General features: G+C 36.4%; 1 pseudogene; it reads left to right on the forward strand.

The window, feature by feature from the left end:
* Positions 1 to 13,288: 13,288 nt before the first annotated feature.
* Positions 13,289 to 15,032, forward strand: LOC137817923 (putative MYST-like histone acetyltransferase 1; annotated as a pseudogene).
* The last annotated feature ends 11,541 nt before the right edge of the window (positions 15,033 to 26,573 follow it).

The raw sequence follows: 26,573 nt of genomic DNA on the forward strand, positions 1-26,573 counted from the left end.
GGCTATGTGAAGAATTTGTGGCTGCAATGAAAGGTGAGTTTGAAATGTCTATGATGGGAGAACTATCTTTCTTTCTTGGATTGCAGGTTAAACAAACAAAGGATGGGATCTTCCTAAGTCAATCAAAGTATTGCAAGGAAATTCTCAAAAAGTTTGACATGGAGAATTGCAAAGAGGCAAGCACTCCAATGCCATCAAGCTGCTATATGGATGCAGATACTGCTGGAAAGAGTATAGATCAAACAAAATACAGAGGTTTGATTGGATCATTGCTTTATCTAACAGCAAGTAGACCGGACATCATGTTTGCGGTGTGTCTATGTGCAAGATATCAAGCAAATCCTAAAGAGTCACACTTCAAAGCTGCAAAAAGGATTCTGAAATATCTCAAAGGAACATCTTCTGTAGGACTATGGTATCCTTCTCATTCTCCTATACATTTAATTGGTTATTCAGATTCTGATTTTGCAGGTTGCAAGCTAGATAGAAAAAGCACAAGTGGCACTTGTCACCTTCTTTGCTCAAGCCTAATCTCATGGCATAGCAAGAAGCAAGCATGTGTTGCTCTCTCTACTGCTGAGGCAGAATATATAGCTACCGGTAGCTGCTGTACACAGATCCTATGGCTCAAGCAACAACTTGCAGATTTTGGATTACAAATCAGCAAAGTTCCCTTGATGTGTGATAACACAAGTGCAATCAATCTTACCAAAAATCAGATTCAGCACTCAAGGACAAAACATATTGAAATAAGACATCATTTCATCAGAGATCATATGCAAAATGGGAACTGTGAAGTGAAGTTTGTGGAGACCAAACTGCAGCTAGCTGACATCTTCACAAAGCCTTTGCCAAAAGAGAGGTTTTTCTTCTTGAGAAATGAGTTAGGTATTCTTGATCTTAATAATCTCTCTTAAATCTGTTTTTAATACGTGTTAAAGTCTATTTGTGAAGACAAATAGGGGGAGAATTATTGGTTCTTGTATATCTATGTCTTATAAGCATAAAATGTTTAAATCTCTGAATTTAAAATTGCTTTCTGCTGCTGCTGATAGAAACAACCGATTGTTTCGTGTAAACAACCGATTGTTTATTATGCTTAATGAGAGAAATCCAACTTGCTGCTGTAAGAAGCTTTGGATAGTATGAATGCTTTCTCTGCAGGACCTGCTTCAGATTTAATCAGTACAACACAAGCACCAGAGATTTGTCTTCATCAAATAGGGGGAGATTGTTGAACCAAGTGGTGTTCAATGTTTTGAAGAATCCAAATCCTTTGAAGGATGATGAAGCCTCTGCTTTGCTTGATGCTGTTGTGCTGCTTTTAGCCTTGTTCTGGGGTAGTTCAATGTTGTAATCAACACTTAGATTAAATCTCAAAGCAATTAGCATCTCAATTTTATCAAAGCAAAATGATTTTCAAACTAAGTTGAAACAACCGATTGTTTTGTCGAAACAACCGATTGTTTTATCGAAACAACCGATTGTTTACACTTAGCTGTTTTGAGAAAGTTTGAAAACTGTTTTTGAATGGTGTTTTTGTTAAGTAACAAAACAACCGATTGATTCGAGGCAACAATCTATTGTTTGTTTTAAAACCATAACAGAAAAACTGTTTTCTTTGACTGAGCTTTAAATGCTTTAACTGTATACGCTCCAGTCATTCAATGCTTTGACCAATCTATTTTAAATGCAATTAAGAGTTTGTTAAGATTTGATAACAAACTATATTCTTAGATATATTCTGAAAAACAGTTTTGATATATTAAGAATATTGCAACAGAGTTTTGATCTAAGAAGAGTTTTTCAAAGTATTCTGAGATTGCTAAAGAGTTGAGAGATTGATCAAGGTGTTGAATAGGGATTCTACTTGTATTGATTTCAGATTTCCATCTGTAACAAGTGTAATCTTTTTAAACTGCTGAACAATTTGTTTGCGTGTATTGCTGAGATTGGTTGTGTGTTCTTGAGTTGTTCAAGATCAGCAATCTTAGTGTTGGCCAAGGAGAGTGTGTCTTGAGGTTTTCAAGGTCATTCTCTTGGTTGTGGTGTAAGTGATCAAGTGGTGATTGCTTAGTGGATATCCTCAGGGTTTCTGAGAAGACTGGATGTAGCTCTGGATTGGAGTGAACCAGTATAAACAACTGTGTACTTTTTCTCTATCCCTGTCTTTTTAATTCAGTTTGATATTTTGGAACTGGTATAAACAACCGATTGTTTCGCTAAAACAACCGATTATTTTTCCAGCTTTGTGCTTTTGCTGTTTGTTTTGGAAAAATTGAATCCTTAATCAAGGTTCTTCTGAAGTATTTTCATTCTAAGCTTAAAAGTTTTCAAAAATCCTTCTTAAACAATTCACCCCCCTCTCGTTTAAGGTCATATATTCTAACAGATTCCCCAGTAGTTTCTGGGAAGACTGGATGTAGCTCTGGGTTTAGAGTGAACCAGTATAAACCTCTGTGTGCATTTTCTCTATCCTTAATCTCTTTAAATTCAGTTTTTATATTTGTGAACTGGTATAAACAACCGATTGTTTCTGCGAAACAACCGATTGTTTTTCTGGTGCTGTGCTTATTTGCTTTGTGTTTTGGCAAACTGAATTCTGATTCAAGTGTTTCTCAAAGTAATTTCATTCTTGCCTTAAAAGTTTGTGAAAGGTGTTTCAATCAACAGACCACTTCTGTTTTGTGGTTTGAACTACCAATTTTGGAAAGTCATAATGAAAATCTTTGTGGAATCACTTGACAAAGGTATTTGGGATGCAATTGAAAATGGTCCTTTTGTCCCAAAATTTGAAAAAGATGGATCTTGCATTGAAAAGCCTTGGTCTCAATGGACTGATTCTGAAAGCAAGAAGGCCAAATTTGATTGCATTGCTAAAAACATAATAACCTCTACCTTAAATTCAGATGAGTTTTTCAGGGTCTCTCAATGCAAATCAGCAAAGGAAATGTGGGACACCTTGGAGGTAACTCATGAAGGTACCAATGAGGTGAAGCGAGCTAGAAAGCATACTCTAATCCAAGAGTATGAAATGTTCAGAATGCTCAAGGGTGAGACAATTGCTGAAGTCTAGAAAAGATTCACGCACATCATCAATCATCTCATGAGCCTTGACAAGACCTTTGAAAAGGAAGAGCTAAACATCAAGATTTTGAAATGTCTTGATAGAGCTTGGCAACCTTAGGTAACTGCAATATCTGAATCTAAAGATCTAACATCATTGAGTATGGCTTCTTTGTCTGGGAAGCTTAGGGAACATGATGTTGGGTTTAATAGTGTCAAAGTTCAAGAGGGGGGGGGGGGGGGGGGGGGGGAATTGACCTTTTAAAAGTTTCTCCCAGAATCAGTATCTATCACAGTACACAGAAAATAAATCAATCTATTTGGAAATGAACAGATTTATTTTGGCACTGTTTATGTTTGAAAACGTTTATATCAACCAAGTAATTCTTGATATTATGCAGATTAATTTGCAAGCCACACACACACTGGTATAACAGAGAAAAACAGTGAATCACACAAAACAGCAACCTTCAATTTTAAGCAAGTGATTAAGGTTCAATTATTAGCTTGACAATCAATTGGGTAACCTATCACAATCAACCTGTTCCAGTGATATTTAACAGATCATATATCTTCTATTCAGAATCAAACTGTTTTTCCAGAAAATAAGAATTGTATGAACAAGCCCAGAAAGAACAGATTTATTTTTAATTGAACAGATTCAATTTCTGGAAGATTAACAGATAAGCGTGAATTAGAGTGCAAAGATTAAGGGAGAATGAACACAAAGCAATTATACTAGTTCACTCCAATGAGCTACATCCAGTCTTCACCTAAACCAAGGTGAAATTCACTAAATCACAATTCAAACAACCACAAACACCACTGTTTTTGAACCCTACAAGAACTTTGGTACACTTGCTGAAAAACACTATTTCAGCATACACACTCTTCAAGAAACCCTATCAAGAAGAGTTTACAACCACACTTTTACAAGAAATGAAATGTGAAACGAATACACCTGATAGAGGATGCAGAAATCTGCCTTAAACCAGTAGAACAGATCGCCTAAATAGTAGCAGCACCTCTCACCAAGCTTTGGAACCAAACAAGAACAAGTACACTTTTGATTTTTGGAAATCTTTCAAGAACAGATGCTAATTCTTTGTAAATCCTTAATTCTCTGATGCAAAACTTGTTTTCTCAATTGTATGATCGATCTTTAAACGCAGGAACAAGTTTCCTTTTTATAGAAAAACAACTTATAACAGATTTTCAAAATACAGTTAAAGCTGTTATAAAAAGAACAAATTGAAAATAAAATGAACAGATTTATTTTCAAAAAGCAGTTAGAGAATTTGTTACGTGAAGGTGACTCAGTTAACCATTCTGGTGCAGGGAAAAAACGAAAAAACCGTTTAAGATAAGCATTGCACCAGACTAGAAAGAATCTATTCATTTACAAATCAACAGATTTATTTTTCAAAACGATAAAAGAAAAGACTTAACTATTGAAACACAGTCGTTTTGAAAGAGTGAAGACTTAGTCAAACTACTTGATTGCACAAAATTTGATTTTCACAAGACTTAGCCAAAGCATCAGTTTAAAAAAGAATCTGTTTATTTAGAAAAGAACAAATTTATTTTTATGCAGTAAAGGTGTTTTTTGCAAAACATGTGAAAAATTGTTTAAGAAATTTTGTGCTTGCTCTTATCACATGGTCAGGGATTAAGAGGTGAGTTACTCAGCAAAAAGCCTACTCTTAAACAACCTCTAAACTCTACCTAAGACATTCTTAAAGCAAAGGTAAATATACATGAAATGTACACAAATGGCTTCATCAAACACATGTCTTGAAGGGGCAGCAACCATCTTCAACAATCTCCCCCTGTTTGATGGAGACAAATCCCCATAGCTCTGTTGCTTTAAGAACCTGTACTGCACCAAATACTAAACCAGAAAATTGAAACATTGCATAACATGTGAATTAGTTTTAAGGTGCAGTATGTAACTTTCTGTTTCAGCTAGCTTCACCTAGCATGGTGAGCTATTTTTCTACCCCTTTGGATTCATCAAACAACATTTAAGCATAAGGGAAGATAAAACAAAAACATAACCATAATAGTCCATAAACAAATACAAATTGTTCAACATTGCAGAAATATAAACTGGTGAAAGAAAAGCATGGAAAGCAAGATACTTCTAATCTTTGTAATATAACTCTGCAAGCTGCAACTGAACTCCTTCAATTTTATCATCAAGATGCTGAAACCTTGCTTGAGTGGTCTCAAAATATGCTCTCTATTCTGTTGTCATGGCATCAAGGCGATACAGAACGTGCCTTTCAAATATGGATAATGGTTCACCTCTGTACTCTGGAGTTTGATAGGCAACAATAACATTCTGATGAGTTGCAGTAGCCTCTTCATGCACTGATTGGGGAGCAGGTGAGTGTCCTCTGATTTCTATAGATGGAGAGCTTGTCCTATGACTTCCAGCATGACCAGCAGATGGCTCTTGCCTGTAGGAGTGATGGATAACATAACATGAGTGTTCTGCAGCTTGAACCGTGTCATCTTCCATGGGAACAACCTCATCTCCATCTTCATTGTTGAGGTTTGAGGCTCCACGTTCTTTTTGAGGATCCTTACCTTTGAGAATCACCCAGTTGTCCTCCACTTTGTGAAACCCCATTTTTGTGAGAGTTGAGTTGTCAATCTCACTCACATCTTTGATGGTATCATTTCGCTCATTGGAAGTGTCAATGCCAAAGTGGTCAATCAATTTTGAAACAAGTATAGCATAAAGAAAGCGATAATCAGTTAATCTTTTGGATTTCAGCATATGCTCATTGATGATATACACTCAATTAACCTTGATCAGGTTCATGATGCAGTATAAAAGGATTAAATCCTCTTCATGTAAAACAACATGATTTGTATCTCTTGGGATGAGCTGCCATGCTATAATGTAGGCAACAAGACGTGGTGTTAGGTTCAAATGAACTGCATGGAATCTGCTTATGCTCTGGGAAGGATTCCTCATACAGCTTTTGTAATACTAAAGTTTGTTGAACTCCTGAATCCCACTTGTGTTCCCTTTTCCAACCTTTAGACCAGAATATTTGATTCCAACCACTGAATTCCAGACTTCACTGGTGACCTTCATTTTGATCCCTTTCACATAGGAGACAATGTTCTTTCCATCCAAGGTTAGGTTAGTGTAAAACACTTTGACAAAATCAGGATACACATTACCCGTTAATTCCAGCAGCTTTTTCAGTTTCTGGTGCTTCAATGCAGTCTTCAATCAATTTCTCTGATGTCAGCCAGTTGAAATCCAGTACCTTAGGTATGTTAATATGCTTTCTGCTCATCTCGTGGATGTAGGCATTGATACCCTCTTCGTCTCCAGCGAACCAGCCTTCTAGCTCTCCTTGAAATGTGCTTTGCCTGTCCTGGTTTTTCTTTTTCTGTGTTGAAGAAGAAGCCATGGTTGAACCAGAATTTTCTTGTAGTTTCAAATGGTGAGAACCGAAAATGGACAACCAATGTGGGTAGCAGATTTTTACACAGATTTATATTGTAAAATGAATGAGTTGATGTGGCAGTTATGAATGGATATGCATGAAGATTTTATGCTCTGAAATTGTGCAGAGAATCTTTGAAAATATGAAGTAAATATTTAGGGTCACGAAGCACACATACCACACCTTGATTGAGCACCCAAACCATCAATCAGTTACATAACCATAACCAAAACCGTCAAAGGTACAGAGGTTAATGCCCACTAAGTCAGTCAATCAGTCAAAGATCAGAATTTCTCTTTCCTAGTCATCAAATCATATCAATACCAAAAATAAACACATTTAATTGCAAATAAATAGATTTAATTTTTCACTGTGAGGTACAATTGGCATTGATAATTCCCAATTCATTAAGTAGAAAATTAAACCTATCTTTAGCCAAAGGTTTTGTGAACAAATCTGCAAGCTGTAAATTTGTACCAATGAACTTAATCTCACATGTTCCATTTGAAATGTGTTCCCTTAGGAAATGATGCCTAATTTCAATGTGTTCGGTTCTTCAATGCATGACAGGATTTTTGGTTAAGTTGATTGCACTTGTGTTATCACACAACAAAGATATATGGTTAAGTAAGATACCAAAGTCATTCAATTGTTGTCTTAGCCATATGGTTTGAGCACAGCAACTCCCTGCTGCAATGTACTCTGCTTCAGCAGTGGAGAAAGCAACACAAGCCTTTTTTTTTTGCATTGCCATGAGATCAAGCTTGATCCAAACAAGTGACAGGTTCCACTGGTGCTCTTCCTATCAATTTTGCAACCTGCAAAGTCTGAATCAGAATATCCAGTTAAACTTAATGAGATGTTACCTGGATACCACAAGCCAACTTCTTTAGTTCCTTGCAAATACTTCAAAATCCTTTTGGCAGCATTGTAGTGTGATTCTTTAGGAGCATATTCAAACTGAGCACACATGCACAGTGCAAACATTATGTCAGGCCTGCTGGCAGTGAGTTACAATAGAGGTCCTATGAGTCCTCTGTATTTGGTTTCATCAACAGAAATTCCAGCTTCATCATGATCCAAGTGACAGCTAGTTGAGAAGGGTGTGCTGATTGGTTTGCACTTGTCCATTTAAAATTTCCTCAGCAGATCTTTGCAATACTTAGCTTGATTCAAGAAAATGCCATCCTTGAGTTGTTTGACCTGCAAGCCTAGAAAATAGTTCAACTCACCCATCATTGACATTTCAAACTCACTCTTCATGAATTCCACAAAAGTTTCACACAATTCTTCATTGTTTGATCCAAAAATGATATCATCCACATATACTTGTACTAGAATTGTGTCATCCCCTTTCTTCTTGATGAACAAGGTCTTATCTGATGTGCCTCTGTCATAGCCTTGTGAGGTGAGGAAATCACTTAGCCTCTCATACCATTGCCTAGGAGCTTGCTTGAGCCCATAGAGAGCTTTTTTGAGTTTGAACACGTATTCTGGATGCTGATGGTCTTCAAAACCTGGTGGTTGTGAAACAAATACCTCTTCATTTATATAACCATTCAAGAAGGCACTCTTCACATCCATTTGAAATAGCTTGAACCCTTTGATGCAGGAGAAGCCAAGTAGTAATCTGACAGCTTCTAGCCGAGCCACTGGTGCATATGTCTCATCATAGTCTATTCCTTCTTCTTGATTATACCCTTTAGCCACTAGCCTAGCCTTATTTCTGGTAATCACCCCATGCTCATCCATCTTGTTTCTGAATACCCATTTTGTTCCAATTATATTCATCTCAGGTATTCTAGGAACAAGAGTTTAGACCTCATTAAAAGCAAATTGATTCAGTTCCTCTTGCATGGCCAGAATCCAGTTGTTGTCCTTGAGAGCTTCGTTCAGAATTTTGGGTTCCACTTGAGATACAAAGGCCATTGTTTCACAGAAGTTATTCAAGGATTTTCTAGTTGACACTCCCTTCTCAATGTTCCCAATGACATTATCAAGGGTTAGATCTCTCGGGGTTTTCCACTCTTTTGGCAAACCTGCAGACACAGTAGGTTCTTGCATAACATGTGCATCAGCAGTATCAATATGAATCGATTCATTTTGATTTAAAACAGATTTAAATTCATCACTGTCAAGGTCATCAGCAACAATTTTAGATATGCTATGATCAGTTTCATCAAATACAACATGCATTGATTCTTCTACTATGAGCAACCTTTTATTGAAGACTCTATATGCATGACCATTCAAAGCCTAACCAATGTGCACACCTTCATCAGATTTAGCATCAAACTTACCTAGATTTTCTTTGCCATTATTCAATACAAAACATTTACACCCAAAAACTCTAAGGTGACTCACACTAGGTTTTTTGCCCTTATACAATTCATATGGAGTTTTCTTAAGGATGGGTCTAATTAAGGTTCAATTTAACACATAAGCTGCAGTATAGACTACATCTACCCAAAAATACTTAGGAAGCTTGGATTCATTTAACATAGTTCTAGCTAGTTCCTCTAATGATCTGTTTTTCCTTTCAACTACACCGTTTTGTTGGGGAGTCCTAGGGCTGAAAAGGTGTGTGATATCCCATGCTTCTCACAGAACCTCTCAAAACTAGCATTCTGAAACTCTACAATGCCCAAGATACACAGTTTTTCTTCCGTGTTTCAACTGCTCATAAGATGTCTTGTCTTCACATATTGGATATGCTATATGGCCTTTCACACTATAATCTGACAAGTTCCCATATGCAAGGAAGTCATTGATAGTACAAAATAACATCGCATGAAATCGAAAAGATTAATTCCTAAACGCATCAAACACATCAACCCCTTCATTCCACAATAACTTCAAATCTTCAATCAATGGATTAAGATAAACATCTATGTCATTTGCAGGTTGTTTTGAACCAGAGATCCTCATAGATAACATCATGTATTTGCGCTTCATACACAAAACAGGAGGTAAGTTGTAAATCACTAACAAAATGGACCATGAACTATAATTACTACTTAAATTTGTAAAGGGACTCATTCCATCAGTCACTAATCCAAGTCTTAAGTTTCTTTATTCTTTTCCAAATTCAGGAAATTCTTTTTCAATCTTTTAACACTGCAAAGAATCAGCTGGATGACGAAGTAGTCCATCACATTTTCTATTATCTACATTCCACCTAAGGTTTTTAGCATCATTTGCATTTGCAAACAAACGCTTAAGTGTTGGAATTATTGGAAGATACCAAACAACCTTAGTAGGAGAACCTTCTTTTGTGAATTCATCAATTTCATCATTCTGACCAACTTTAACCTTATAATGTGACAAACCGCACCTAGGACATCTTCTTAAATCTTCGTACTCATTTTTGAATAAAATACAATTGTTAAGACATGAGTGTATTTTTTTATATTCCATACCCATCGGACAAAGAATTTTTTTTGCCTCATAATTTCGATTGGGTATATGTATTTCCTTTTGGAAGCATGTCCTTCAACAATTGGAGCAATTCAGTAAAGCTTTTGTTGGTCCATCAATTCATTGCCTTCAAATTCATCTACCTTAACACTGCTGATAATCGTGTGAAGTTAGTTGAACCAGGATACAAAGAAGTCTCTGCATCATTAGACATATTTTCAAAAACTGCATTAGCAAAAGATTCTGCTCCCACATTACAAATCATGTCTTCAAATCTATCGTCCATTGAGAAATCAACTTCCTCCGAAGCTCCGCGCACAATTGGCAAGTCTAACAATTCACCATGCCACGTCCATGTTGTATAGTTTTTCAAAAATCCATCACATAAAAGATGATCTCTAATTTCGAAAACACTCAATATCCTTCCATTCAAACAATTGACACAAGGACACCTTATTTTTACTCCATTATGATTACTAAAGGCATTTTGTTGCGCAAACTGTAAGAATTCTTCGACCCGTTTTTCGTAAGCATCAGTTATCCTTGGTGTATTAATCCAACTCCGATCCATAGAACTGGTAAACTAAGAAAATATAAATCAAAATTGTCAAGGATAGGACACCCCCAAACTCATAATCAACATGTTCAATATATACAAATTCTATAATTAAATCAAAATTGCCAGGGGACGGATACTCTCAGACTCAAAATCAACGTCTTATATAAATAACATACTATAATTAAATCAAATGTGTCGAGAATCGGATACCCCCAGACTCAGAATCAACGTGTACAATAAATATAAATCCTATAACTAAATCAAATGTGTCGAGGGTCAGACACTCCTTGACTCACAAAGTGTTGAATAAATACCTATACTAATCATTACTAATCAGCACATGCAAATATTTATTATAAAATTAATTAAATAAATTAAAATACTAACTACTATAAATATAAATACAAATATTTATTATAAATTTAATTAAATAAATTAAAATACTAACTAATATAAATGTACATGCAAAATATTTATTATAAAAATTATTAAATAAATAAATATAATAACCTAGGATAATATTTATTATAAATTAAATTAAATTAATTAAAATATTACTAATATAAATATACATGCAAAATATTTATTATAAAAATAATTAAATAAATAAATAAACTAACCATTTTCGTTTTGGCATTCAGTTAGAGGAAAATGGAAGTCCCACGGTGGAGGAAGCGGGAAGCGAGCCGGCTAGGGAAACACGGTGGCTGGTGCGGTGGTGGAAGTTGGTTGGTGTGGCACGCAGAGGTGGCTGGCGGCGGATGCTGAAGCCGAACACAGATCTGGTAGCGACACGCTGTGGTGTCTGGTGCGACGGAGAAGGCTGACGAGGAAGGGAAGCTCACAGCGAGAGGTGGAACGACGCTCCTGGTCGCGACGGGTACTGGGAAGAACCTCGAGGTCGCGGCGGGAGCTGGGTCTGAAGGAGCAGCGACTGCTTGAGGCGACGCGTTCAGAGCAGAAGGCATTGTCGAAGCAGCTGGCGGCGCGGTCGGAGCAAGTGACACGACTGGTGGGTTGGGAGTGTGAGAAAATGAGAGTGGAGAGCATGTGCGAAAATGAGAGTGAAAATGAGTAAAGGAAAGAGAAGTGCGCGCGTGGGATTTTGTTTTCTGTGAGCAGCGTATCCACGATGGTTCTAGACAAAATTGTCTTTGTTTCCACACACCATCAAAAAATTAAGAACCGTCTTTGTTTCCTGAACCGTCATTACAAACCCAGAAATTTTTATTAAATTTACGAAAACGGCCACCGCGTCTCTTGGTACGAATGTTCTTAAAGAACCGTCTTTATAGGAAGTCGTAAATTACGCATTTTCTACTAGTGTAAGAGCTCCTCCCTTCAGTGACGTGGGAAACAATCGGCACAGGACCGCATTGTATGAGGTATATAGGCTCATGTGTATAGTGTACGCATCCATGTACTCATCTGGATCGGTCGTGCCATCATAGAAATCCCTGTTGAAGCCTTTCCACATATCCGGTAGTGAAACTCCGATAATAGAATCGATGAAAGGGTGTCGGCGCACCGAATCCAGGGTGTTAGTCGTGCGGACCGACTTGTTAGGACAAAACTCACCATCCATCTCCCAAGTGGGGGCCTTATCCTTGGTCTCTTCAATCACTCTCGGGTTGGGAGGGGAGGTGAATGACCTACCAACAAGATTAGTTGACACAACGGATGGTCGTCCCTCGACCAACTTCTTCTTCATATCCTCGTTTTCCTTATGAAGAGCTTGGATCTCCTGCTCACTTCTTTGTTTCTCCTCCTCAGCTCAGCCATCTCTCTCTACAAAGACAACAACAACATCATTTGGTCAGCTTCGATCATCCTCTCGCTTGTCATGCTACGGGTTGATACTATCTACTAGCGTTTTTTTCTCGATTTCTCTCGGCCCACGATGGGCACCAATTGTTCTCATATGAGGGTTGGGGCCTAGAGAACTATTGAGAGGATTCTTCTATCTCTTTCTATCAGTCGATCGTACTATCCTTAAGCTCCCTTCCTTGCAAACTCCTCGCTTTTTCTTCCTTGCTTCATCTCTCGGTCTTCTCGTAATCAAAGCTCGCAGGGTACCTGTAGAAGGCACTCCGACGCTCAAGTCAGCAAAGACGTACCTGATTCTTGGAATATATGTTATTTATAGTACCTTTGGTGGGCTTTCCTTATTGGGTCAGGTTAAGGAGTTGGATAACATTAGGACTACATTACCTAACTTTTAATTGAAAATTAGCTTCGCTGACCTTGATTGGGCGTAATTGGACTTGTGCTGTCGGTCGGCCCCACGTACGGTCCTCACTGGTACACATTCCAAATAGTCTTTTGTTGTGGACGTGGGTTAGTAGCATGTATAACCCAAATGTTTATTTCTAAAAATATTTTGGGGTTTCAAACTTGAGTACTTCATTGTTTTTAACGAGGTTTTCAAATTGTAGTATGAATTTAAGATCACATTTTTCATCCATTAAAACTTGTCGCTAATACTAACAAGGGTTTTCACTGGGATAGCCTTGCAAGTCGTGTGCATTTACATAACATTTCCTCTTCATTCCCTAGTAAAACAGGTGAGCGATTTCAAATGAACTACAAAATTACTGAATTAAACATTAATTAGCTCCTATATTTATGTCAACTTTTCATTATGATTCGTATATTGAAATTTTTACATCTAAGTCTTAAAAATGAAGAATTTTAGTTTATTCCAATTTCTATAACTAGTTTTATAATTGTATAAAAACATCACAAAATGAAGGTATATATATGTGTTAACTAGTAAATGGGATTTGATGCAAACCAAGCCCACAAGGAGATGCCCAAGGATGTTAAAGCACACAAAGAAGAATCATCTCAAAGTAGAGACCTCACCAGAGGGAGAATTAGACAAAGACAAGAGCACCTAAAGTTCTTCCTGCAAGTCTTTTTAATATCTAGAAAATTGCTGTAAACAAGTTAGGCTCTCTTGAGGGGTCCAAATAGTAAAATAAGCAAGAGTAGGTCTATATAGCAATAATAGGAGGTGAAGACATAAGATTGGGCCTTTGAGATGTCCATTAGGGTAGGAAGGAAACCCTACCTTCTAGAACATGTGAAATGGTGCGGCATTGACCAATGTCAACACCTAGCCGCACCATATTTTGTGCCTTCCCATTCTACCTTATTTTCTTCTCTTCCAAGGCTCCTAAATCTATAAATAGGGAGGCCTACCTCATGTATTCACAATTTGAAATTAGAGTAAAGAAATCCTGCACAATTTTTGTGTGATTTGTGAGTGATTGAATCTCCTCCTAAATTGATTTTATCTTGTGAGAAATGAGCTCTCAAGTGGCGGCTTTCATGCACTCATCTTGGTGATTCCATCCCATCAAGTGGCGTGTCTCATCCTAGCTCCACTTCCATAAGTTCTTCTTTCATCTTCTCTTCCATTAATCCATTCCATATATTGATTGTGTTAATTCGGTTTTCTATTCTTGTTATTAGTTTTGTTTCCTTGCTTACAATTCGGTCCATGTTCTTACTCTTCTAGTGTTTGTTAAATTTACGCAACATAATTGTCATCATTCTCACCATTGAATTGTGTTTTTCCTTTGCCTTTGTGAAATGAACCTTCGTATCTACTTAACCACTTGATTAAGTTAATGTACAGCGGGGACTTTCCTTAGGTTCTCACCTATAATTGTCTTAAAATCCAAATCTAAGTAAATGAACAATCCTAAAATCAACTCACATAAAGGATTTAACATAAAATAAGAAATTTTTGAAGAGCAAACTGCTAATTAAGACACTAAAATATGGCATAAAGTTAAGAAAAGTAGGGTTTGTTGTTCCTTCTGGAACAAATGAGTGGGGAAGCGACAAATTTATTTTATTAATCTTGTTGATTTTGTTTATTTTTTTTCTTATGAAGGAAAAACATTCCAAAGAATCTTACAATTTGACATGTATCTTCTTCACCCTTCCACCTTACAAAAGGAAAGGCTATGACAAATTTCTAGTTACTTCTCGTAAGTTCTCTTTTTCTACAAAAGGCACTTTTTTTTATTTAAAGTTCCTAGATGATAAAGTGTGACTAAAATTTGTTGAAATTTTAATCATTGAAAGTCATATATTGTCCAAGAAGAAGGAGGGAAAGTTGGGACACCTGAAAGATCCCTTTGAGACCTTGGACTACTAAGCTACAAAGGGTATTGGACATTCTGAAGAAGCACAAGGCGAACATTTCTATCCAGGTACTTATTATGAATGTGTACAAGGCAATGACACTGGTGTTTATTGAATGACTTATATTTCAATTTTAACAAGAAATGAGTGATATAATTGTCATTAAAGCTAAATATATATTAACCACCCTCCAAAATCTACAATACAAAAAAACATGTTATGCGTGTTGATCCGAAAGTTTTGGATCACCGTCTTAAAGTTGTTGAGAGGGGAATTTAGAGGTTGATATTAGCCAATTGATTAGGACTCCTTATAAGCTAATCCATAAAAAAAAAATACCAACATGTAACTTGCACCTTTGATTATAGTGAGAATAAGAATGAAACATTACCGATTCTAGTAGTTGTAATTGTAGCGCAGGTACATGCATATGTATTTGTTGTATTATCTCTTTCTTCCTATCTTTTAATAATAAATGGCATAAACAAATATTTTATTTTATTTTAATAAGATGATTACATAATGTTAGATATCAGCGTAAATACTAGTACAAAATCATTTGCTTACTATCACTATAATTGTCATTATAGTGTTTTTAAATTAACTCAAACTTTGAAGCAAAACAGATTAATCTAGAAATAATTCTTTTTCAAATATGTGTTCAGATGAATGATATTATCATGAGTACAGGAAATCTCGTAAATAAAAAATTTAAGAAAACAATAACTTACTATGTTATCTTAATAACCATCATAAGAAAAAGTAATTTATATTATGATGGTTGTGGTGTTAACTATCATAGTAACTCACACTTTGATGTAATTCTAGAACCATCATAAAAAGTTTTATAAATTCGTTATAAAAAGTCTCGCTAGTAGTGAGTTCTCAATTGCATTGGTACTTGCTTACGTGAGTAAGTTTGTATTCATCAGTCAAATTAGACCAAGCTTTGTAAATGTAGTGTTCTTGCTAAGCTGAAATAGAAACAAAGATTTTAGACTGTGTTATGTGTTTTCCTTATTGTATTTGATTTGGTCATGTGGGAGGTCTTTATCTCTTGGTATCTGTTATGACCCATTTTTGGTCAGTTAAGATTAGTTTGAATAAACTGGGAAAGGTTTTTGCTGATAGTGAAAGGAACAGATGGATGCTCTAGGAGTATAAATATGGACGGTTCAAATCTCGCACCTAGAAAGCCAGGGTTGACAACAGGAATGCTTCCTTCAGGATCATAGTGTTTTGTAGTAGACAACTTTCATTATTGAGCAACTGGTAGACCATCTACAAAGGATCAATCTTATATAGTTGGAATATACTAGTGCAAAATGAAGAAAAGACTGTTATTTATTTAGTGCGGTTTTGCGCTTACACGCATTCGTAAAAAATACGGTGACATTTTTGAAATTATGTTGATTTACAAATGCGGCTTTACCTAATAGCCGCAGTTGTAAATCTTTTTTACCCTAACATTTGGAGCGCGCCACATTTTTTCATACTTTCTTTCTCCTCTTTGTGTTTCCTTTCACTGTTCCTGCTCCGTTCCAACTCGTGTTTGCGCTATTTCTACTCCATTCAATCTGTTCTTCTCAGCTTCAATCATTTTGTAAGTTCTTCGTCCTCGTTTTGTGTTGCACCGAATGTATATAGAATTTTTTTCGTTTTTCTCTGGTTTAGTTAGCTACTATTACATTGCCTTTGTGTGGGTTTGATGGGTTTTTCTCTTTGCTCTGTAGCAGCTTCATTGTCCACCACTGCTTCCGCTGTCGCCGCCCCCGCTTCCGCTCCTTGTGCACTCTTCACCAATGAAGCCTTCTCACACAAGGTTGGTGGGTTTTTAAAATTTTTTGATTTTTTTGAATGTTATGAATTTGTTTTTTTTATGTATTAATTATAATTTTTATTTTTTAAAATTTATATTATTCAGTAATTATTATAATTTGTACTTATGTTATGTTAGTTGTTAGTTTTGAATAGAATATCATTGTTGTATTGAGTCTGAGGGTGTTCGACCCTCGACAATAATACGTGCTGGGATTGAGTCTGGGGTGTTCGACCCTCGGCAAACATGTGAGATAGAACCCTGATTCTGAATGACTATTGCAGAATATATAATGGATCGAAATTGGATGAATTGTGTTCGTATAAGTGAGGAGTACGAAAGAGGAGTAGAAGAATTTATACAATTTGCACAATGTAACACGATTAATAGTGGTCAGGATGGAGCAAAGATCAGGTGTCCGTGCGTTAATTGTTTGAATGGAAGGATACTGGATGTTAATATAATGAGGGAGCACCTGCTATGTGATGGGTTTCTTCGATCTTATACAACTTGGACATGGCATGGTGAATTATTAAATTTACCAAGTGTTTCCATAACTGAAGAATACATGGGGTCCACCATGGATGAAGCAGTACACGATGATGTAGATGATGATCGATTGGAGGACATGATTCGTGATGTAGGAGTTGAGTCTTTTGCAAAAGCGCATGGATATGGAAGTTTGTCAAGCGATGCAGAGACTCCATTGTATCCTGGATCAACTAACTTCACACAGTTGTCGGCGGTGTTAAGATTGATGAATTTGAAGGCAATAAATGGATGGACTGATAAAAGCTTCACGGAATTGCTTTAATTGTTGAAGGATATGCTTCCAGAGGGAAATACTCTACCTAATCGTAATTATGAGGACAAAAAGATTCTTTGTCCAATGGGTATGGAGTATAAAAAGATACATGTGTTAGAAAAGATAACTTTAAACTAGAGGGGAGGTGAATTGTTTAAAGAGGGTTTTCGCAAACTTTTCAAAACTATAATGAATTTATCTCAAGAACCAATTGATTCAGCAATTCAGTTAGCCAAAACAGCAAGCAAAAGCTGTAGTACCAGAAAAACAATCGGTTGTTTATACCAGCAAACAACAAATAAACTGAATTTAAAGAGTTAGAGATAGAGAGATTGTACACAGTTGTTTATACTGGTTCACTCCAAACCAGAGCTACATCCAGTCTTCTCAGAAACCCTGAGGAAATCCACTAAGCAATCACCACTTGATCACTTACACAACAACCAAGAGAATGACCTTGAACACCTCAAGAAACACACTCTCCTTTGCCAACACTAAGATTGCTGATCTTGAACACCTCAAGAACACACAGCCAATCTCAGCAAACACAGAAACAAATTGTTCAACAGAGTACAAGGATTACACTTGTTACAGAAGATAATCTGAAATCAATACAAGCAGAATCCTATTCCAACACTTTGATCAATCACAAACTCTTAGCAATCTCAGCACTTTGAAAAACTATTTGGAAAAACTTTGTTAAAGATTCTTAATTGTCAAATCTGTTTTTCTGAATTTATTCAAAGATGTAGCTTGTTATCAAATCTTAACAAACTCTTAAATTGCATTAAAAGATTGGTCAAAGCATTTAATGACTGAAGCGTAAGCAGTTAAAACATTTAAAGCTCAGTCAAAGAGAAAACATTTTTTCTGTTATGGTCCCAAAACAAACAATCGGTTGTTTCCTCGAATCAATCGGTTGTTTGGTACTTTAACAGTTCAACCATTCAAAACAGTTTTCAATCTTTTTCTCAAAACACCTAAGTATAAACAATCGGTTGTTTCGACAAAACAATAGGTTGTTTTAACTTAGTTTGAAAACATTTTACTTTCACAAAGATTGAGAATGCTAATGCTTTAGATTTAATCACAGGGTGGATTACAACATATAAACTACCCAAAACAAAGCTTAAACCAGCACAGCAACATCAAGCATAGCAGAGGCTTCAACATCCTTCAAAAGATTTGGATTCTTCAAAACATGAACACCACTTGGTTCAACAACATGCATATCCTAATGATTGTATATTATACCGAAAAGATTTTGAATTGTTGAAAAGTTGTCTGAGGTGTGGGTTATCACGTTATAAGTTGAAACAAAAAGATGATGATACTATTGAAGATATAGAAAAGCATGGACCCCCAATGAAGGTTATGTGGTATCTTCCCATCATTCCAAGGATGAAGCGTTTGTTTGCAAACTCAAACGATGCTAAGAATCTTAGATGGCGTGTAGATGAGAGGAAATGTGATGGCATGTACCGACATCCAACTGATTCTATTCAGTGGAAGAAATTTGATGATGAGTTTCCAGAGTTTGGTGAAGAATCAAGAAATATCTGACTTGGTTTAGCTACAAACGGAATGAATATGTTTGGTAATATGACTACAAATCACAGTTCATGGCCTGTTTTACTAGTTATTTACAACTTACCTCCTGGATTGTGCATGAAGCGAAAATACATGATGTTGTCTATGATGATATCCGGTCTGAAACAGCCAGGGAATGATATTGATGTATATCTAAGTCCTCTAATTGAAGATTTGAAGTTAATTTGGGACCAGGGTGTTGAAGTATTTAACAGATTTGCTAATGAAACTTTCAAGCTTCATGCCATGTTATTTTGCACCATCAATGACTTTCCGGCATATGGTAACTTATCAGGTTATAGTGTTAAGGGTCATAAAGCATGTCCAATATGTGAAGAAGACACTGCTTCTCAACAATTGAAACATGGAAGGAAAACAGTATATCTTCGGCATCAGAGGTTTCTTAGAAGTCATCATCCTTACCGGAGGTTGAAAAAAGCCTTTAATGGACACCAAGAGGCTAGTGGTCCACCAACTCCATTAACCGGTGTTGAGGTTTACGAAAAGGTAAATAACATAGACCACACCTTCGGTAAGTAAAAAAAAAAGTCATCTGTGACAAACATTTGGAAGAAGAAATCAATCTTCTTTGATCTTCCGTACTGGTCGAGGTTAGAAGTTAGACATTATATAGATGTAATGCATGTTGAGAAGAATGTGTGTGATAGCTTAATTGGTACACTTCTTAACATTAACGGGAAAGTGCCACAAGGACGTTCCTCAAATGTGAAGAGCCTAGTGTCAATGCAAGATTTGAAGTTAATTGGGTTGAAGTCTCATGATTGTCACATCTTGATGCAACAATTGTTGTCGGTAGCTATCCGTGGGATCTTACCAAAAAATGTTAGACATACCATAACCCGTTTGTGCTCATTCTTCTCTTCTATCTGTTGTAAAGTTATTGATCCATCAAAACTAGATGAACTTCAAAATGAAATTGTTGTTATCTTGTGTGAATTGGAGATGTTTTTTCCTCCGTCTTTTTTTGACATCATGGTTCATCTAGTGGTGCATCTGGTAAGAGAGGTTAGATTATGTGGACCAGTGTACTTAAGATGGATGTATCCTATTGAGCGGTATATGAAAATTTTGAAATGTTATCTTCCAGAGGCTTCAATGATTGAAAGGTACATAGCTGAAGAAATTATTGAATTTTGTTCAGAGTACATGACAAAAGCAAATCCAATAGGACTTCCAGCTAATTCATGGCACCACAGGCATTCTACAAGTAATTGTTTACGTGGTGTGAATATTCTAAGCAAATCTCGATCAGAAGTCTTGCAAGCACATTTGTACATATTGAATAACACAGATGAAGTTATACCTTACATAGAAACTCATAAAGCCATTGTGAAGGCAAATAACCCAAGACAAGCAGAGAAATGGGTCTTGATGGAACATAATAGAACTTTCATGCCTTGGTTTAAAGACGAGGTGTTCAAGGATTCAACGGCATCAGACACCTTGACCTGGTTGGCTGCTGGATTGAAGTTTGATGTCATCTCATGTACAGCGTACGAAGTGAATAAATGTATATTTTACACGAAGTCCATGGATGAAAAGAGTACTATTCAAAATTCTGGTGTTACTTTTGAAGCCGAGTTGTACCCGCCCATCCCCGGGCGTTGACCAAAGTCAAAGTCAAAGTCAAACATATGGTGGGACCCACCAAGGGCTCCAAGGGAGAAAGTCAATAGGTTGACCACTTTGGGCGTTGCCAGGTGTGGGTGTCGCCAAGTGTGGGCATCACCAACTATGGGCGTCGTCAGGTATGGGCGTCGCTAGGAGCGGGCGTCGACAGATTCAGGTGTCCAACTCATAGCACATAGCCTTCCAAAATGATGATCCAAACTCAATAAGAGTGTTATCTCCTTGTAAACATCCATGGAACAAGATTACTAAACACAAATGAAATAATAACACAAGGAACCGAACAGAAAATTGAAGAACAAGCTAAGAACACAAAATCAATCGGTGGAAAGATGAAGAACACTAAAGGAAAACTAAACTACCGATTGGAATTGAAATTGGAGATGAAAGGAATGAAAACTTATGGAATGAAGCTCGACTGGAATGGGGAATTGGAACTGCATCACGCCACTTGGAGGAATTGTTCCAAGATAAGTGAAGGAAGTCGCCACTTGAAGCTCTCCAATAGCTCACAAGATGAGACCAAGCAAGGAGATTCAAATCTCACACAAATCTCTCTCCAAATGAGTAGAGTTTCTCTATATCAAATTTCCAATTCTGAATTTACAAGAGCCCACACCTCTATTTATAGTGTGAGGGTGCTGAAAAATAGGTGGGAAAATTCAAATGAAACTCATTTGAAATTCCCACCAAAAACAAGTCACATGGGAGGTGTGACCTTTTTCTACTATGACACCTCCTAAAAACTACACCTACACCTACTCTCCTAAGTCACATGGGCAATGTGACTTTGTTTTACATATTCACACTCCTTTATTTAATATCCACACCTCCTACAACTATACAAGAGTAATTCAAATGATGCACTTTTATTTAGTGTTTGGCCTTGCCCCTCATGGGATGGACTTGGGCTTCAAAGGCTTGGGCCTTCTTGGGCTTGGGCTTTGGGCTTGGGCATCATCTTTTGAAAAGACTAATAAGAAGAACTTTAAATGATTTGGCCCTTGTCCATTCTTCCTATTAACAACATCTTTTTGATTCTCATCATACTCCCCAAGTTGGAGAGAATTCGTCCACCAATTTAGTACTCCTGCATAACACAAAGTCAGTTTGCAATTAGATAAGAGAATACAAGAAGAAATAGGTAAACATGACTTATCACTTTGAAACGTTGGGAGTTCAGAAAAAGATGTCCTATACATAACCCATGTTGGAAAAGATTGTTTAGAAATGATATTATTTGGAAAACTAGAAGGTATGAAAAAACTATCCTTAACATTCTTTATCCAATATGGTGTATAAGTAGGAACCTTGGTTAATGAAAAAGACAAAGAAGAAGAATACCTTGTAGGCGTAGCGCGAGTCAAAAAAAGTGATTTAGTTGAGAAGGTATTAAGACTCGATTTATCATGTACTTCATTTGCTTTTTCATTTTTCTTTTAGTTTCTTTGGGATTGGTCCTATATGCAGGGCGATTTGGTAAAGAAACCTCAGGCATGAAGTCTATTTGGTGTTCAATCCCTCTTAGAGGTGGTAAGCCTTTAGGAGGATCTTGAAACACATCTTCATATTCCTTTACCAAATTGTCCAAACATGTGGGACTATCCTTAGCCGACTCACATTCAATAGTCATAGGAATAGCTAAAAAAATAGGCTTTTGAGTAACTATTACCTTTTTAACTTGTTGTGTGGACATGAGAAGGCTTCTCTTGGAACTTTTTATATCATTTTCTTTCTCTCTCTTTTCTCTCATTTTAACTTGGTCCTCATGCACTTTCTTTGGAGAGAGAGACTTAAGAATGACTTTGTGCCCATGGAAGTTAAAAGAAATTTTGTTGTTAAAGCCATCATGAAAAACTTTTCTATCAAATTGCCATGGCCTACCTAAAAGAATATGCGTGGCTTCCATTGGGACAACATCACACAAGACCTCATCTTTATATTTACCAATAGAAAATGTAATAAGGACTTGCTTGTTAACAATAATCTCACCTACCTCACTTAACCATTGTAATTTGTAGGGCTTGGCATGAGAGATGGTAGATAATCCAAGCTTGTCTACCACTCTTGTGCTTGCCACATTAGCACAACTCCCCCCTCCACAATCAAAGAGCATAGCCTATCATTAATAAGACACCTTGAATGAAAGATATTTTCTCTTTGACTTTCATCAAAGGGTTTTTAAACTTGTCCAAGCATGCGTCTTATTACCAGTAGGTCACCCTCATGTGGGCTTTCAGTCTCATTCTCACTTGGGGACCTAGAAGGTGAGGAATGTCTAGAGTTTTCGGACTCATGCTCACTAACCCCTACCCCATCATGCATATACATATTTCGTTTAGAAGGGCAATTAGAAGCAATATGTCCATAGCTTAAGCAATTAAAACACTTCGTACTAGATGATTTAGTTGGTGATTTAGGCCTAGAAGTGGAAGTGGAAGGCTTAGAATCTCTAGATTTGAAAGTAGAGTCCTTAGAAGGGAGATTTGAAAAAGAGCTATTTTTATTTTTCCAAGAAGAGTGGTAGTAGCTATCTTTAGAAGAATTTTTTAAAGCATTTTTCCTTGCAATTTGATTTTCAATTTTACTAGCAAGGTGAACTACATTTTGTAATGAAAAATATTCGTGTAGCTCTACCACGTCTTGAATGTCCCTTCGAAGGCCACTAACAAACCTAGCTATTTTAGCTTCCTCACTCTCATCCATATGAACTCTAATTAAAAGTGTGTCTAGTTGTTTAAAGTAATCATCCACACTTAGCGTGCCTTGATGAAACCTTTGGAGTTTCAACAATAGGTCTTTCCTAAAGTGTGGAGGCACAAATCTAGCGCATAGATAAGCTTTGAAATCATCCCAAGAGACCACGGGCGATCTCTTGTGTAGGTCAATGTCCAAGAGAGATTGATGCCACCATTGCATGGCATAGTCTAAGAATTCTAAAGATGCTAATCTAACCCTATGATCATCTATAACCCCATTTACATCAAATATTTGCTCAACCTTGGCCTCCCACCCTAAGTACACATTAGGATCACTCTCACCACTAAAGCTAGGTACTTTAACACTTTGAAAATAAGGCAATATCACATGTTGGCTTCTATCTTCACGTTTATGTATTTTCCATTCTTCCTTTTTTTCAAAGCTCCCATAGGTGTTGGAACTCTTTAAAACATGCCCATGATGATGTTGGTCGTGAGCATTGGAAAAATCTTTGGAAGAATGCCTAGGAAAAGGATGTCTTTCATGAATGGAATGTGAAGATCTTTCGTACTTCAATTCAAGTTTTGACAATCTTTTCTCCATGCGTTTTACTTCTAAGATTCGAAGCCTTGCCTCCATTTGTCTCATCATCTCAAGAAATTGAGCATTTGATTGTCTAGCATTTTTAAAATCTTCAATGACAGCTGCCTTTTGAGGTGAGTGAGGCTTACAAGATTCATTGCTAGAAAAATTATCCATGATAATAAAAGGCACAAAAACAGAAACAAACAATTAAGGAAACTTGTTAGCAAAATAAAGCAAGATGTAGCTTGCTGGAAAAGGCCAAAAGAAAGCACTCAAACCACTCCAAGAAAATAATTTTCTGTCCTTTACCAAGCCTCTCTTGTGGATTGGATGAGCTTCAAGTGAAATATGCCAAAGCAAACCACACTTAATCAAGGAACAACATCACCACAAAAACTAGAGAAACAAAGAAGACAAGCAAGAAAAGGTATAAGCAAGAAAAGCTAAACCAAAACAGAATGTAAGATATGACAAAACTGGAAAAGAATATGAATTAAAAGACAAGCAAGAAAAGTAAGGCACACAATGAAAGGATAGCACACAAAGGAGTCCTAAACAATAGTACTAGAATAGATGAAGAAAACAAAAACAATGCTACTGAAATTTTTTTTGTTAAAACTGTGCGTGACTTTAAAGATTTAACTGTAACTGTAGAAAGCGAACTGGAATGTGAAATTTTAACCACTGGAAATTCAAGATGTTATCTAAAAATTGGCACTGGAATCACTCAAAAAACAGTAAGCCAATTAATTGTGATAAATTTCCGAAAATTACTGCCGAATCACCGTTTTCCAGCGTTAGAATTTTACACACTGTACGTATTTCATTTATCATTTTTTGTGTATATTGAATTTTGATGTACTTCTCTTTTTCACTCTTTTGTAACACTTTAAACTACTTAAATCCAGAAGTTCATAATTTTCCAGTAATCACAGAAATTTTGATAAACCAAACAGTCAACACGTTTTTATGAAAAACAGAGGAACCTATACTGGAATGACAAACAGAATGGAGAAACTTCAAAAGACACAATAGAATTGATGTTTAAGAACTTGTATAGATCTAATACACAAGCATGAACTCAAAACTAAAAAAACAATGCACCAAAGGATCAAGAAAAACAGAAACCAAAATTTGTACTCAAATAAAAGCAATCAACCAAAGATAGCAAGAAAAGTACTACAAGGAATTGATGACATTATAGGAAAAAACATGACTAGACAAAACAAGTAGGGATTCAAAAATTGAAAAGACTCAAGCACAATGAATTAACAAGTAAAACAGCAAGAAATACTCAAAAAAAAATAAAAAAAATAGAATCACTAATCACAAAAACAGAATCAAAGTGTCCAGCAACTCAAAAAAAATTTTGCACACAACCATAGCTCTAGATACCACATGATATGAGTTGGATTGAACATAGACACTTTTAAACTCTTGAACACAACATTATATGTGAATGAAAACAACAATTCAAGGATCAAAGAGTGCCTAAACAATGAAAACGAAATTACATCAACAAAACAGAATGTTGAAAACAGAATTGGACTTCAAGGAAGCTTAAGGAATCATCAATGGAGACATAGCCATCCAAAATGATGATCCAAACCCATTAAGAGTGCTATCTCCTTGTAAACATCCATGGAACAAGATTACTAAACACAAATGAATCAAGAACACAAGGCACCATACAGAATTGGAAGAAAAGGTAAATCTACCGATTGAAATTATCAAGGAACAAAATGCACCGATTAAAAATGAAGAACGAAGCCTAGAAACAAACTACCGAATGGAATTGAAGAAACAAGGTGAAGGAAGATGACTTATGTGGTTGTAGATCGGTTGGAAGATGGACACGCCACTTGGATGATGAAAGGTCCAAGATAAGTGCAGATTTGCCGCCACTTGAATGCTCCCAATGCATCACAAGATGAGACCAAGCAAGGAGATTCAAATCTCACACAAATCTCTCTCCAAATGAGTAGAGTTTCTCTATATCAAATTTCAAATTCTGAATTTACAAGAGCCCACACCTCTATTTATAGTGTGAGGGTGCTGAAAAATAGGTGGGAAAAATCAAATGAAACTCATTTGAAATTCCCACAAAAAACAAGTCACATGGGAGGTGTGACCTTTTTCTACTATGACACCTCCTAAAAACTACACCTACACCTACTCTCCTAAGTCACATGGTGATATGATTCCAATAGCAAGATATAGATGATTCTTTGACATTTTATGGAATCAACTTGAGTTGGAGATTGAATAGGCACTTTTATAGAAATGGATCAATGTTCTATGTTTCAAGAACTCACCAAAACTTGCACCAGACACCAAAGCTCACATGGAAGTTCCATTTCTTGTCAATTGAACCGATTAAAAGGAGTAAGAAAGCAAATGAACCGATTAAATTGCTTAAGAAATTAAATGAACCAATTAAAATGCTTTAAAACTGAAATGCACCGAACAAAATCAAAGGAGAAAGAAGATGAACCGATTGAAACATGAAAATAAGCAAGAACACCGAATAGAAAGCAAGAAAGGAACCTAAGACATGTTTAGGAATTCAAATAGGCACGGAAATGGAATGAGAAGATGGAGAAGAAAGATGACTTATGTGGTTGTAGTTCTTGGTTGATGAACACGCCACTTGAAGTGTGAATGCTCCAAGATAAGTGTGAAATGCCGCCACTTGAGGGAACCAAGGCTCTCAAGATGAGACTAGGAAGAGGAGAAGGCAAGTTCTCACTACAC

The sequence above is a fragment of the Phaseolus vulgaris genome, chromosome 10 (genome assembly GCF_051622355.1).
Source record: "Phaseolus vulgaris cultivar YP4 chromosome 10, ASM5162235v1, whole genome shotgun sequence".
NCBI lineage: Eukaryota > Viridiplantae > Streptophyta > Magnoliopsida > Fabales > Fabaceae > Phaseolus > Phaseolus vulgaris.